The 15,945-nt window shown below is 45.7% G+C and overlaps 1 pseudogene; it reads left to right on the top strand.

Moving 5' to 3' along the window:
• The first annotated feature begins 598 nt into the window (after positions 1-598).
• On the top strand, positions 599-12,838 carry LOC128933415 (NADH-ubiquinone oxidoreductase chain 2-like; annotated as a pseudogene).
• The last annotated feature ends 3,107 nt before the right edge of the window (positions 12,839-15,945 follow it).

The following is a 15,945-nucleotide window of genomic DNA, read 5'->3' as shown; positions in this document are numbered from 1 at the left end:
GCCATGGGTTTTTATTTTTCATTCTTTTCTAGCCTTCGGATGTATTCTTTCTCTATAGTTTAGTATAGTTTTAGTATATAATTTCTTTTAATATAATATCATAAAATAATATATCAGCCTTCTGAGAACATGGAGTCAAATTCTCATCTCTTACCTTGTCCTAGAGATCTCATAAACACCACAGGGGTGGGGTAGGTGGGAAAGGTGTGGAACATGCTGCCTGTACTGGCTTTCCATGTGTAATCTGTCACCTTTGCTGCTTCAAAGGCTGCTCACATCCCCACCAACCTGTGTTGGTCTTTGCTGCAATACTGTTGGTGCTCATGGGTTGTTTTGTGACAGGAGGGTATTAATTTACTGTTGGATCATAGTCCTTGTACATACTGCTCTCTGAAACCAGCTTGTGTATTCTGCAGAAAAGTGAAATCCATTCAATCCAGAATAAATATGGGCAGTTGATAAATTATTCATCCTGAAATTCTGGCTTGTTCAGCAGGACACAGTACTACATGGAAAATAGTGTCAGCAGTTCCTAAACTGTTCCCTGTGAAGCTCCAAAGAGGTGCACCAGCTCCTGTGCTGTGCAGAGAACAGAGGCATGACTAAGCTTGCTGAGATGAAATTACTCAAGGTACTGACAATAAAAGCGGGCAGGATTTTCAATGATAACTGAAATCCACTGTAAATATAAGCAAAGTAACATAAATAGGAAAATAATCCTGATCATAGAATAATTTGTTTTGGAAGGGATGTTTAAATCTCATCTACTCCAACGCCACTGCAATGAGCAAGGACATTTTCAGCTAGATGAGGTTGCTCAGAGCCCTGTCAAGCCAGATCCTGAAAGTTTGCAGGGTTGGCTGTCTACCCTCCACCTCTGTGGGCAACCTGTTCCAATGTCTGAACATCCTCATTGTAAAAACATCTTCCTATTGCTAGTATAAATCAGCCCTTTTCCAGTTTAAAACCATTGTCCCTTGTCCTATTGCAACAGGTCTTGCTGAAAAGTTTGTCCCCATCCTTCTTATAGAACACTGTCAAGTACTGGAAGGCCTCAATAAGGTCTCCCTGGAGCCTTTTTTCCAGGCTGAACACCTTTCTTAGTCTGTTTTCATTGGAGACTGACTTCATCCTCTAAACATCATCCAGGCCCTCCTCTGGCCCTGCTTTGACAGGTCTGTGTCCTTCCTGTGCTGGGCACCCCAGAGCTGGATGCAGTTCTCTAGGGACACTCTCACATGAGCAAAGGGGGACAATCACCTCCTTTGCCCTGCTGGCCCTGCTGCTTTTGATGCAGCCCAGGATACAACTGGCTTTCTGGCTGTGGGTGCACACTGCTGGGTCATGGCCAGACCCATCTACCAGCACGCCCAAGTCCTTTTTGGCAGGGCTCCTCTTGAGCCATTTCTTCCCCAGCCTTTATAAATACTAGGAGTTTCCTCAGTACCTGTGCAGGACCTTGCATTTGGCCTTGCTGAACCTCATGAAAGTTCCATGGTCCCAGTCCTCAAGTCTGTCAGGGCCCCTCTGGATGGGATCCTGTCCCTCAGGTGTGTCAGCTGCACCCCTCAGCTTGGTTTCATCTGCAAACTTGTTGAGGGTGCACTCAATTCTGGTGTCTGTGTCATTGAGAAACATATTGAACAGTATTGATGCCAATACAGAGCCCTGAGAGACACCACTCATCACTACAGTCTGGACATTGAGCCATTGACCACTACCCTCTGGATGTGACCATTGAACTAGTTCCTTATTCACAGAACTGTGCACCCACCAAATCCATAGCTCTCCAATTCAAAAAGGATGTAGTGGGGGACCTTGTCAAAGGCCCTACAGAAGTCCAGAGAGTTGACATCTGTAGTCCTTCTCTTGTCCACAGATGAACACACCCCTCACAGTCCTTGGTGAAGCTGTCTGGCTTGAACAGCTGAATCACCTCTAGCACAGCTTCTAGGAGGATCTGCTCCATAGTGTTCCCAGGCTGATGGGTCAGTAGTTCCCAGGTTCCTCCTTTTTACCCTTTTTAAAGATGGGTACATTTCCCCTTTTCCAGTTGTGTGGACCTGACTGCCATGAATTTTTGAATATCATGGAGAGTGGCTTGGCAACTACATCAGCTAATTCCCTCAGGACTCTGGCAGGTGTAAGGGGATAGAATATAAGTAAATTAATGTAGTATAGAAAGTAATCTTACTCCCTAAAGAGTTGCAGCTGGGTTAATTATTAAAGATTAGAAGCAGGCCTGACTTTAACAGGCCACAGCTGTAGCCAATAAGAAGAGTGTTATAAAAAAGTGGATTGGTTTGTTGAGGGGAACTGGAGTCAGTTGCCTTCTGTGAGAAGGAGGAGTCAGTGCTTAGAGGAGCTGCCCACAAGCCATTGAAGTTGCCACTAAATACTTCCTAACCCAAGCAGCTGCTTCTGCCCTTGTCTTATTCTCCAGCATAACCAAGGCATGACATACTGGACAGTGGGACATCACCCAGCTTGCCCACTCAACATCCTGCTTGATCCTCACCTCAGCAATTGCAATAAAACTAGAACTAGTGCCCTTCCACTTCTGATTCCCAGAAGTACTCCAAGGCTCTCCTCTCACCACCGGTCTCCTCCTATCTACTATCATAAAACTCCCCCCAATCACATCACTCTACATAACCTCACCCTCACTAAATCCTACTCTCTTACCTATCTTAGCTATCCTCTCAGCAGTCCTAGGGGGATGAATGAGTCTCAACCAAACACAAATCTGAAAAATCTTAGCCTTTTCTTCCATCTCTCACCTAGGCTGAGTAGGAATCATCATCATCTACAACCCTAAACTCATCCTCCTCAACTTCTACCAGTACGCTGTAATAACTGCAACCATTTTCCTCACCCTAAACACAATTAAAGTCTTAAAACTATCTACCCTAATGACTGCATGAACCAAAATTCTGTCCTTGAACGCAATGCTGCTCCTAACCCTGCTCTCCCTTGCAGGGTTCCCTCCCCTGGCAAGATTCCTGCCCAAATGACTTATTATCCAGGAACTAACTAAGCAAGACATAGCCTCAGCAGCCACACTTATCTCCCTCCTCTCCCTGCTAAGCCTATTCTCCTACCTTCATCTCGCATACTGCGCAACAATTACACTCCTTCCCCACACCATAAACCATATAAAACAATGACGTACTAGCAAACCAACCAGCATTACAATTGCTATCTTAACCACCATGTCCGTCATACTCCCTCCTATCTCCTTTTTACCCTTTTTAAAGACGGGTACATTTCCCCTTTTCCAGTTGTGTGGACCTGATTGCCATGAATTTTGGATATCATGGAGAGTGGCTTGGCAGCTACATCAGCTAATTCCCTCAGGACTCTGGCAGGTGTAAGGGGATAGAATATAAGTAAATTAATGTAGTATGGAAAGTCATCTTACCCCCTAAAGAGTTGCAGCTGGGTTAATTATTAAAGATTAGGAGCAGGCCTGACTATAACAGGCCACAGCTGTAGGCAATAAGAAGAGTGTTATAAAAGAGTGGATTGGTTGGTTGAGGGGAACTGGAGTCAGTTGCCTTCTGTGAGAAGAAGGAGGAGTCAGTGCTTAGAGGAGCTCCTACCAGAAACATCAAGGAGGTACGAAATTCTAGCAATATGGAACCTTTACAATATAATGACAATAAAACTCTTGTGATATAATGAAAACAGGCAGGTATCTTTTTGGGTCCCATAGACTTCTGTAAGTTCAGGCTACTCAGATTCCTCACAAACCTGATCTTTTCTAATAGAGGGAATCACTTTGTTCCCTCAGATTCCATCCTGTTGTCCATCCACTTGAGAGGCGTGGAAGAGAGGTTTCCATTGAAGACTGAGACAAAACTTGTTGAGTAGCTCAGGCCTCTCCTCATCCCTTGTTACCAGTTTCATGGCCTTACTTCTTTCTTTGACCCTCCTTTTCTGGTTAACAAATCTGTAAAAGTCCTTGTTATTCTTTGAGGCTTGCCAGGTTCGGTTCTAGCTGTGCCTTGGCCTTCTTCACCCTGTGCCAACACAACCAAACCTCATCCCTATAATTTCCCCAAGTTACCTGTCCTTGTTTCCACTGCCTGTTCATTTGCTTCTTGCCCTGTAGTTTGACTAGCAGGTCCCTACTCAGCCACACCAATCTCTTGCCCTCCTTGCCTGATTTCTTGCTCCTGGTGATTACTGTCTGTCACACTCTATGGAAAGCATCCTTAAAGATCTGCCAGCTCTGTTCTGCTGCCTTGTTCCAGAGGGCAGTTTCCAGGGGGTCCTATTGTCCTAAAATTCAGGGTCCACATTTTAGTCTTTGCCTGACCCACATTCCTCAGGAGTGTGAACTCCACCACTGCACGATCCCTGCGGCCCAGGCTGCCTCCAGTCTTGGTGTCCCAGCTGAGCTCACTGCACTCACGGCCATCAGGTCCAGCATTGTGTCCCCTCTGGCAGGACTGGCTATTACCTGGCTGGAGAAGTTGCCCTCCAGGCATTCCAGGATTCTCCTGCACTGCTTACAGCTTGCTGTGCTACTTCCCCAGGAGATGTCAGGGTGGTTGAAATCCCCCAGCAGGACAGGAGTCTGTGAGTGCTATTGTAAATGCACATTCACCAATGAGGAGAAGAGAATGATGCATCTGATTCTATCTTATCAGAAGGCCAATTTATTACTTTATTATACTATGTTATAGTAAAGAATACTATACTAAAGAATACAGAAAAGATACTTATTGAATGCTAAAAGATAATAATGAAAACTTGTGACTCTTTCCAGAGTGCCAACACAGCTTGGCCCCAATTGGCCAATGAGTCAAAACAGCTCACACCAGAATCCAATCAGGCAATCACCTGTGGGTAAACAATCTCCAAACACATTCCAAATGAGCACAACGCAGGAGAAGCAAATGAGATAAGAATTGTTTTCCTTTTCTCTGAGGCCTCTCTCACTGCCTTTCAGCTTCCCAGGAGAAAAACCCTGGTTGAGGGAATTTTTCAGAGAATGTGAATGCCACAGAGTGCGATGCCTCCTGCAGCTGGAGCAGGAAGGCTCCATCAGCTGGTTCCCCTTCTGCAGCGGCCTGTAGTGACACCAACCACAAGGTTCCCATCTCAATAGCCTCACTCCAGTCATGGGATCTGTCCCACCAAGTTTCAGCAATGGCAAGTAGGTCACAGCTTTCTAGCAGCATGGTGGCTTCCAGCTCATGTCTGTTGGGTTCATTGGTGTAGAGGCCCTTCAGCTGGGCTGTCACCTGTGTCACCTTCTTAGAGATTCACCCCTTAATTCCTTTGAGGTATTTCACTGGTGTTTCCCTGATTGCCTCTATTATCCCAGGTGTCCCTGGCTCATCTCCATAAGATTTACAGTGTTCTCCAATGAGGACAACACCACTAGAGCTGCTTGTCTGAGGGCCCTCATTAGCACTCTGTCTCTTTAACCTTGGTGCATCCTCCCAGAGCTTGTCACAGGCAAGCCTGATATTATTTATCCCTCTTCCCTGGCATGTCTAGTTTAAAGCTCTCTCAATGAACCCCCCTGGCTCCTGAGCAAAGAGCCCCTTCTCCTTCTGAGAAAGGTGAATCTCACCTGATGGCAACAAGCCTGGTGCTGGGTAGCCCATCCCATTGTCAGAGGAACCAAAATTCTGGCAGTGACACCAGCCACAGAGCCATGAACTGGGCTGGGTCCATCTGTTTATTACTTCTTGGTTTTGCCAGCAACTGGAAGGAGAGGGGGAAAAATTATGTGCTCCACATTCCCTCATCAACAAAGCCAAGGTGCTGAAGTCTCTTTGGATGACCCTTGGATTGGGATGTTGTGGCTCCACTGCCACCCACGTGAAAGACCAGTAATGGGTCATAGAGCTGTGTCAGGCTAGGAAGTTTCCTGGAATTGTCCTGACCTTGGATCTCAGGGAGGCATCAGACTTTCCAACAGGAGCATTTATCCAGCATATTAGACCCTCTGTTCCCCTTAGAAAGGAATCACCAACAACTACAACCCAACTTTTCTTCCTCACAGAGGTGGTTGTGATGTCTTGTTTAGGCCTTTCTGACTCTGTCAATGCCTCTGGTATAGCTGGACCTTCATCCTCATCACACATTGACTGGCATTCCACCTCCAGAGCCTCAAGCATACTGTACAGAGGCACCTGGGAGAGTGAGGTGGACAGGGAGGGATTTCATCTGCTGCCCAGGTAAGGACTTTTTATCCATTTATTCCTTTCTTTGGAGCCACTGTTTTCTGCCTGATGGGGGGAGGGAGATACAGAAGACCCTTGATCATATATTTTTTCTGGTGGTTGTTCCTGTCTCAGGGAGGCAGGTTCTACCAGTCAGTCTCCTTCTCAGACTCCCTGACACTCCTGAACCATCCTGCTTCCTCTCTTTAGCTGTGCCACCAGGCTGAGCAAATCATCCACCTGGTGACACACGTGTTGCTTGTGCTGCTGTCCAATACCAGTGATGATGGTGGAACCCAACTGAGAGTGTCCTGGAATCACCATGACTGGTCCTCTCCGTGCTTCCACCCAGCTGGCAGCACCAGATAAAAAGGTAAACAGGATGTTGGAAATTGTTAGGGAAGGGCTAAAGCAAGCACATGACAATTTTGCTTGAAATAGGCCTTTGCACTGATTGGTGTATGGCAGAGCAGGAACTTCAGGCAGGGTCAAGGGAAGGTGCAGAGTGAAGTGTTTGGCCTTTGCTGGTATCATTTTCAGAAGGTAGAGATTGTCAAGGGCCATTGAAGAAGTGATTTCTAGTATTGCATCCAGGTTTTAGAGCTTAAAACCCTCTTCAAGCACAGGTTGCCAATCCAGCAATGACAAATAGCAGAACCATGGATCAAACGCTGAAATACTCATTAACCTTAAGGCAATAGGAACACAGGTAGTCACCAGCTCTTGAGAAGCACCCAGTGGGGTGTGTTGAATACTCATCCAATTTTAGATGGTTCCACCTATGCTATTAGAGTAGCTAATTTGTTTTTTTTTTGTGGGAACATATGAGTTTTCTTTGGCTCAACACCTTGTTTACCTGTGAGCCATTCTTATGCAACTACAGCTTTTTCAGGTTTCTGTGATGCAGCTTGTTTCCTTCAGGTGCAGATTCACATCCTTCATTCAGGCAAGGGCATCTTAATCCTGGTGTGGTTTCTGATAGCCCTGATGTAGGGGCTCATACTTATATGGTCCTGAAAATTTGTCATGCCTAGTAAAAGTATATAGTATACAGTATATATATATATATATATATATATATATATATATATATATATATATATATATATATATATATATATATATATATATATACACAGTATAAAAACACACAGAATTGTATGTTCAAGCATTGACTTCTAACTGTGAGTGTCAGCACACTCATGGCAGCACTGGTGGTGTGAGTTTGACCTCATGGGTGCTTCTAGGCTGTGATTCTTTAAGGGCAGGACAGGCAGGGGAAGCTTGCAAAGGAATAAGGGTCCACGGTCCCTGCTTGACCTGCCCTGGGAGACACCCAAGGATAATGGTTGTCCCTGCCCCTCACTGGTGGTGCTCTGCCAATGATGGCCTTGGATCCTCCTGGGAACGACTTCGGGGAAAAGGGAATAGCCTAGAGGAGGGATCATTGCAAACACTGGGTGAACCAGACTGCGTATTTTGGGTGTGGGCCATGCTGCACCACAGGATGGGTCCTGACATGTTTTATGTAGTTGTGAATCAAGATCCTGGACCCAAAGGCTGATGTGGGGCTCCTGGGCACAGTGCTGAGCACTGGTTCATAAACTTTTTATGTATGGTATAAATGAACCCCTCACCTATATTTCAACATAAATAAAAGCCTGCTATTAAGGTTTTAAGTTACAAAGCTTTACCACCTTCCTTGTGACTGGATCTATTTGCTGCCTCTGCACTTCCTCCGCCAGAACAGTGCTTTGCTCTCCTGTCTGCTGGAGGAAACTCTTGCAGAGGAGGTCATTGGTAACAAGAAATCAGTCACTATTTTGGGAATATGGTGGATGTGCATGAATTTTGGCTAATTCTGGTTTTGCTTTTTAAAATGGGGTTTGAAATGTATTTTGGTGATAAGGATCCCATCTTGATGCACAAGCTGTTGCAGACACATAAATCCATCAAGATTTGAGATAACATAGGGTCACCTACAGGAAACCTTCTCCAGAGCCCCTGCCTCCATCTGCTCTTGAGCCCTTGATAAATGATTCTGTTAACCTTGAGCCTTACTCTGCTTTTTCTAGGAAAGTTTTCTTTTTCAACTTGGAATCAACAGGAACGAGAGAAACTTTTGCAACAGGCTCTCCTGGGATGCTGGCAGTCACCTGTGCTCCCTGATGTCTTTTCTGATGCTAGAAAACTTTCCTGACTAATGCTGCCTATACCTATACAGCTTTCTGCTCCAAGGTCTCCATCTCTACGGACATCACCAGGCAGGAATCAGATTCAGTACTTGAGTTTTTCTGTGCCAAAGGTGAGCTCTGAAGTGGCACCACTGTGGCTTGGGTTTGTGTCGAAGGAAGGGGACTAGGACACTAGATGGTTCATCACAGGTCCAGTTTATTGAAGAAAGCATCAAACACTTATACAGCAAATAATAAGCTTATGAATATTCTGCAAGCCAAGCAATCTATTGGTTAAACTATACCATGAACTCTTCCTCACTCCTTAGGGGTTACATCTCTCTTTTCTCATGTTTCTTTCACTATTTGTTATCGTACTACAGCTAGGCCCAAGGACACACTATCTAGCAGGTGCAGAACTTGGAATTAGCCACGGCTTTGTACTTTTCCAGTCTCTAGTCAGCTAAATTTCCCAACAGGTTTGGCCATACAGTAACTGGGCAACCACCGGTATTTACAGGGGGTGGAAACTGGGTGTTGGCATACTACAGTTTCCTATTGTTGTGGTTGAACCCCAGCCAAGCCCCAGGCAGCTGCTCACTCACTCCCCCACCAGTGAGATCAGGGAGAGGATTGGAAGAGTAAATGCCAGAAGACTCAGGGGTTGAGATAGAGACAGCTTGCAGCGAGGTGTATTTGGCCTTCAAGGGCAGAGAAGGTCAGAGTCCGGCTAGCTGAGGTTAAGGCCAGCTGCATAACCTGCCAGCACCTCTCGGCGTCGTAAGGCCTCGGGCTGTGCTGGTTGCGGACTGGATCGCTGCTAAACGACAAGAAGGAAGGAGCTGGACACTCGCTGGGGACGAAATAGGTTTATTGAAAAGCCCACGATGCCAGCCAAGGCGGGATGCCCTGATGTACCAGCGAATTACCCAGAACACAAGGTGCCTCAGGGTTATAAAGGGAAGGGGTGGATAAGAGAGGGGTTTACAGAAGACCAATAGGGGGAGAAGAGGGGATGAGCTTAACACAAATGACATAGTGGAGAGCCCAATAGGTACCAGGTATGGGAGGGGCCCCGGGACCACAGCCAACCACAACCCCCAAAGAGGAGAAGCTTCTGGAATACTAGGTGGAGTGGGGGGGCGATTGACTGGCCCAGGGAGGAGGAAAAGCATACATACAAGGGAAAAAGGGGAGGAGGAATTATATAACCTAAAAGATTGACAATATAACTGGCAGGGCTGTGGCGGGAAAATTGAGGAGGGCAGAACCAATTTACACAAAATGGGGGGGAGCAGATACATAAAATGGGGGAGGAATTAAATGAACTTAACGAACACACTACAACAACAGCTTAATAGGGAAAGCAAAATCCATGCACACAAGCAAAGCAAAACAAAGAATTAATTCACTGTTTACCATGGGCAGGCAGGTGTTCAGCCACCTCTGTTACATGTGCCCCATCACATGTAGCAGTGATTTGGGAAGACAAACACCATCAGTCCAAACATCCCCTCCTTCCTCTTTCTTCCCCCCACTTTATATCCTGGGCATGATGTCATTTGCTCTGGAATATCCCTTTGGTCAGTTTGGGTCACCTGTCCTGGCTGTGTTTCCTCCCAGCTTCCTCACCAGCCTGGCTGTAGGAAAAGCAGAAAAGGCCTTAGCTCTGTGCAAACCCTGCTCAGCAATAACAAAAACATCTCTATATTATCAACCTTGTGTTCAGCACAAATCCAAAACACTGGGGAAAAAATGGCCTCTCATGCAGCCAAAACCAGCACACCTTTGTACACAAAGGGCACTTGCTGGTTGCTGCAGGGCATACATGGAGCTGCTCTCTCTATAATGCATTTGGTGGTTACATTTTCTATCCCATACAGGCTAGTTTCTGCTGCAAATGACATCTGCAAACAGACAGTGCATAGAGATGTTATGTGCAAGCCCAGCTTGGCATAATGAAATCAGAGCTCTCCTGTTTTCATGTGTCAGATCCCATCAGTATCACCCAGCATCACTCTACCCCACACAGAGCCTGCACACAGCACCTGTCTGTAGTGTATGAAAATCAGACTCACCAGCTCAATAAGAGCAAAATGAATTTGTTTAGTGCAGAGTTAAGACAGTACTTGTGCACTTTGTGTGGCATCTTTGTTCAGTCCTTCACACACAGCCTGACCAGGCCTGCAATGATTCCATCACCCTGACAGCTGGGTGGTTTCCCCAGGCTTTGCAGGCTTTCAAAGAAACAGGATGCTTCTTCTGTTCTCACACAGTGGGTAATCCAAGTTCTTCTGTGCTTCCCAAGAATTTCCTGCAGTGTTAGACTGCTGTTTCCTTTCACCTATCAGCTACTGTATTTGTCATATACCATCGTTATTGCCAGATAAATTAAAGCCTGGAATAGGGAGGTATTTCTCCTCTCAAGTTTCTGCATTTACCAGTCATCACTGCTCAATGCTGCTAAGAAGACTCTTTTGATTCCAATACTGTGGGGAGCTGCACAGCTTCAAAATATCCCTATAATCTGCTTTTAAGAAATGGCATACCTCTAGAAGGAAATAATCTTGATTATTTATTACCTCAGTATTCGGTGAAGGTGCTTATTTTCTAAATGCAAAATAGAGATGGACATGGCATTCAAAGGACAAGGTTTGAAAGACACAAACATGCAGAAATGATCTGTTTTCATGGATTTCTACTTATTTGAATTATGGACACATGAGACATTAGTCATGAGTATAATTAATTGATGCCTGCTAGTCACACCTATATAATTATTCTAAATATTAATTTTTCTAGTTTCATCTGAAGAGCCACAGGAGTTAAAATTAAGAACCATAATTAAAATTTGCATTAATTGCATTTTAATTTCTGTAGCACACTATTCATTGGTCTGTTTGTACCTGCTTGGAGTGAAAGGGATTCCTTGCACCGGTGGTTTTCACCCAGATGAGGTCATTTCTGGGATGGAAAGCCAGTTAATTCAGGCATTGTGGATACACCTCAAAGTAGATCAGTTCAGTCAGGGCTTCATAAATAATTTCTAAGACTGTGAGTGTAATACAGAATAAGAAATGCAGGGATATAATCCCTGCTGAGGAATACTGTGATGATCTGGAGCACAGGAAAGATTCCTGCTGACGTTTATGGGCTACTTCAGATGTAGAAACCAATTACAATTAATTTTCCACGGTTTTTCTTCTGGTCTATGAACCTTAGCTTTCCTTAATAATATCATTATTGATTTTTCTGCTTGCTGAGTCCCAGCAATGTAATGTACACTGCCAGTGAATGTGCACTGTCAGTGAATGCTCCTTGTAGCTGTTCTTGCCTAAATGTGAAGCTTCATCATAAATAATTGCAATAGTAATGTAAGTCTTAATGCATTAAGAATTTTCTGTGTATTTTAATTTAGCTATCTTTAGGAAGCTGTACTACTGCAGGGACAGAATATGTGCAGTCATTTGGGGAAATGGCTTCAGAGCTATTTAAAGGAAAAGCTTTAAATTGAATTGAAATAGAGAAAAAAGAGTGTGACACCAATTCATATTTTCCCACTGTTACTCTTTACTTTCCTACCTGTTAAAGTAGAAATACATAGTTCTTGTGTGGTTAAACATTTAAGACTTCAGGTTGTTAATGCTGGGTGACACCTGACTTCCCACCTCACCCATTTCACCTTCTCCTTTCTCTTTTTTTTTTTGTGCTGTCTTACCATGGTGCTCCCTTTCTTCTGCTCTGCAGCTTCATTTGCTTATCTGGCTTCAAAGTTGAGTCATGAAGAGCAACCAGCATGGAATTAACTAAAAGGCTTTTATTAGTGATCGAACAATGAACAAATGGTGATTAATTGATATCTGAATGAAAATCAAATGGCAATCAAAGGGTGATTGGGTATTTATTGGGTCTGGCTGAGAGGGAGTTCATTTTGCCACAGCAGCCCTCACAGGGCTGTGCTCTGCACTGGCACTGAAAGGTGTTGGCAGCACCCCAGAGTTTTGGCTGCTGCTGAGCAAGGCTGGCACAGCACCAGCCCTGCCTCTCCAACATCCCCTGCCACCAAGGGGCTGAGGTGGGCCAGATCCTGGGAGGGACAAAGCCAGGCCAGCTGGCCAGACTGACCAGAGGGGTATTCCATACTGCATGACATCAGCATCACAACAGCTACAAAAGTGAGGAGCAAGAGGGTGCATTTATTTTTTACAATGTTTGCCTTCTGTAGCAACTGCTCTGTTGTTGAGGCCCTTCTTCCTGGGAAGCAGCTGATAGGAAGTAGAGAATAATTTTATTTTTTCTTTTCTTTGCTTGTGCATGTGCAAACTTCTGCTTTTGCTTTGGTAAACTGACTTATCTCAAGCTATAAGTAATTTTCCATCCTATTTTTTCTCCCTTTCCAGCTTCCAGCTGAGGAAGGAAGTGATAGAGAAGCTGATGGACACCTGGCCTCCAGTCAAAGTCAACTCCACCATAGGGCAATAGCTGAATTTGTGACTTGAGGATGGACTTAAATTATGATTCACACAGTGATACACTGGTACTTGTTACCCTTTGTAAGAACAGCTGGATAATGTCACTGGAATATGGTATCACTCTGGGCCTAAGGAAAGCTGTCACTTCCTGCAGGTGTTTAAGAACTTAAAGACTGGATGTGGAACTTGGTGATACGGTCTATTTGACATGATTGTATTCAGTCAAAGGTTGGACTCTGTAATCTTGGAAATCTTCTCTAACCCAAGTGATTCTGTGCTTTAGGGGAGATCACTATGTGCTGCCCTTCAGGGGAGTGCAGTGGGCTGTACAGATTTTTATGAAGTGATTGACTCAGCCTGCCCCGCCTCTGGTGTACGTGCAGGCTGCAGCCATTGCTGTGTTAATCATGTCCACCCCCAGCTCAGCCAGTTCTCCTCACTCCTGGTAAGAGGCAGCCCAGGCTCCTCCATTCCTGGAAATGTGTGACCCAGTACAACTCCAGATCTGTACAGCAGGGCTGACCTCAGGGCCCTTGTCAGAGTTGCCCGAACCACTGTGCTGTTCATCCACCTGGAGCACACCTGGAGGGAGATGTGGAGGCCAGGAGGGCACTGGCTGCCAGGAGAGGCTGCAGTGTCTCAGACAGCATCAAAGCTCTTGTGTGGATGGGCAGGGAGCTGGTGCTGGGCAAGCCCCTGCCTGCTGGAGAGGGAAGGGCTGTACTCCCAAAACAGGTGCTGACACAGAATGCAGGAGTTAAAATCCTTCCCCAACCTGAAAACCAGGTTACTGTGGCATGGGTTCAGCTTTTGCGAATGCTGATTTAGAACAGGTGAAACAACAACACTCAGTGGTGCTGAACCCCCCAGATCAGAAGTCAGTTCTTCAGCAGAGGAGGACCAGGTTGGGGAACATATTTAAACAATGTGGGCATTCAGGACTCCATGGGAGCTGCTGGGATGCACTCCTGGACGTGAGGAGAGCAGGCAGGTGTCAGAGGCAACTCCCACTGTCCTGTGAATGGTGGTGGTGATCCTGAGGCCTGAACATCACTCCTGTCTCAGGGACAGCAAGGAGGAGGATGAGGAAAGCTGTAGGACAGCCAGCCTCACCACAGACCTTGGGAAGGTGATGAGACAGACCTGGAAACCATTCCCAAATATACAAAGAACAAGAAGGTGCTTGGGAGTACTCAGCATGGATTTACTAAGGGAAACCCAAACTGAGTGCACTGGCTCCACAGTGGGGCCCAGGGGATTGTGATGTGCACCATGATGTCTCCAGTTCCTAGAGGAGCACTCAGGGGCTGATACTGGGGCCAGAACTGTTCTGTGTCTTTGCTGTGACCAGTGGACCCCCAGCAGTCTGCAGGTGATACAAACCCACAAGGAGCAGCTACAGGTCAGAGGGGTGTGCTGCCATTCAGGGGCACCTGGACAGGATGGAGAAGTGGTTCAACACAAAGTCCATGAAGTCCAGAAACTGCTGGAAAACAACTTGGCAGACAGGTTGTTCCTGGGGAAAAGTTGCTTCCCCCTGGATTTCCCTGGAATCCTGGGAAAAATCAGTTCACTCCTGCAGCAGTGACTACCAGCTGCTGGCACATCTGCTGGCAGGTGAGGGAGACGAGCCTTCTGTTGGCTCAGCCCTAGCAAGAGACATCTGGGTGCTGAGTTCAGAGCTGGATTCCCCACTATGACAGACAGGGACAGACTGAGGGGCCATGGAGATGATTAAGAGCTTGGAGCCCTTGTCATATGAGGAGAGGCTGAGAGAGCTGAGACTGCTCAGCCTGGAGAAGAGGAAGCTAAAAGGGATCTTATTCATGTGGACAAATATTCAGTGGATGGAGAGAGAAAAGAAGAGTGACAGTCAGTTACAGTCAGTGGTGCACAGTGACAGGAGCCAATGGGGAAGAACTGAGACAGGTGAAATTCCATTTGAACATAAGAAAAAACTTCTTTCTGTGTTTAGATGGTCAAACACCTGGGCAGATCACCCAGAGAGACCATGGAGCCTCCATCCTAGGAATACTCAAAACTCAACTGGCTGTGGCCCTGAGCACCCTGTGCCAGCTGCCCTGCTCTGAGCAGGAGTGTGGGCTGGACAGGCCCCCAACAAGGGACTGTCCCTTGAGCTGTGGCCTCTGCCTCCTCTTTTTCAGTCTGATAATCACCAGGCTGTTTCTCTGATGGGGTAACAGGCCCTGCTGCCAATTCCACAGCAGCTCCATGCAAGATAATTAAGCCAGGTGTAAAATGTTCCATGCTGTGGAAACTTGGAAGATAAGGGGGCTTGTTGTGTCTGTAGCAAACTCCAGAAGCTGAGCCAATCAAGGATTATTGTAATAACAGCCAAGCATTGTTGTGGCTGGAAAGGGGCAATAGGAGGAAGGGAAGTGAGAGACAAATGTCCTTGTTCTGGCTCATGGAGATAACTTTCTTGACTGTCTTGTGCTTATCTCTAGGGTGGGAAAAACTTATCTCTAAAAAAGTACCCCCACAAAGCCTGGGTGTGCACCCCATCAGCTGGATTGGTGCTGGAGCCAGGACGGGTGATCTCTCTTTCTCTTTCTTCCTTTCTCTCTCTCTCTCTCTCTCTCTCTCTCTCTCTCTCTCTCTATCTCCCTTGTCACCCCACCTTTCATCCCACACCTTTTCCAAGCCCCACTGCTGTGTGCTCAGGCAAGAGGTCAGGGACTAACATATCAATTTCCAAGCCAAATGTGTAATTTATTAGTAAAACTTTGAGAGTTTTTGTGAACTCTCTTATTTCTGTCATTCCTTTTGACCACAAGCATCTGTGAATCTTGGGTGCTCCCTTCACCTTAAGGCTGGGACATTGCATGTACCATGAGTTAAAATTATGTGACTAAGCATCTTGTTTCCAACATTAGAAATGTTACAGTTACATTAATATTTGTGCCTTTAATTAGCCTAACAGGACTTTTCAGCTGTAAATATTTAATTATTTTATGTCCTCCATAGAATTACACTAACTGTTTGTAGCACACAGGCAGACATCAAACCTCTTTACACTGTATAAGCATTCTCACTCCTGGTTCTTTTAAAAAGAAAATTGTATTTCGAATCATTAGTCTTGGCAAACTATCCAAC

The sequence above is a fragment of the Melozone crissalis genome, unplaced genomic scaffold (genome assembly GCF_028551555.1).
Source record: "Melozone crissalis strain CALT ecotype California unplaced genomic scaffold, PUWL_Pcris_2 ptg000002l_1, whole genome shotgun sequence".
Classification (NCBI taxonomy): domain Eukaryota; kingdom Metazoa; phylum Chordata; class Aves; order Passeriformes; family Passerellidae; genus Melozone; species Melozone crissalis.
The sequence above is the reverse complement of the archived record's forward strand: the minus strand, read 5'-3'. Positions and strand labels throughout refer to the sequence as shown.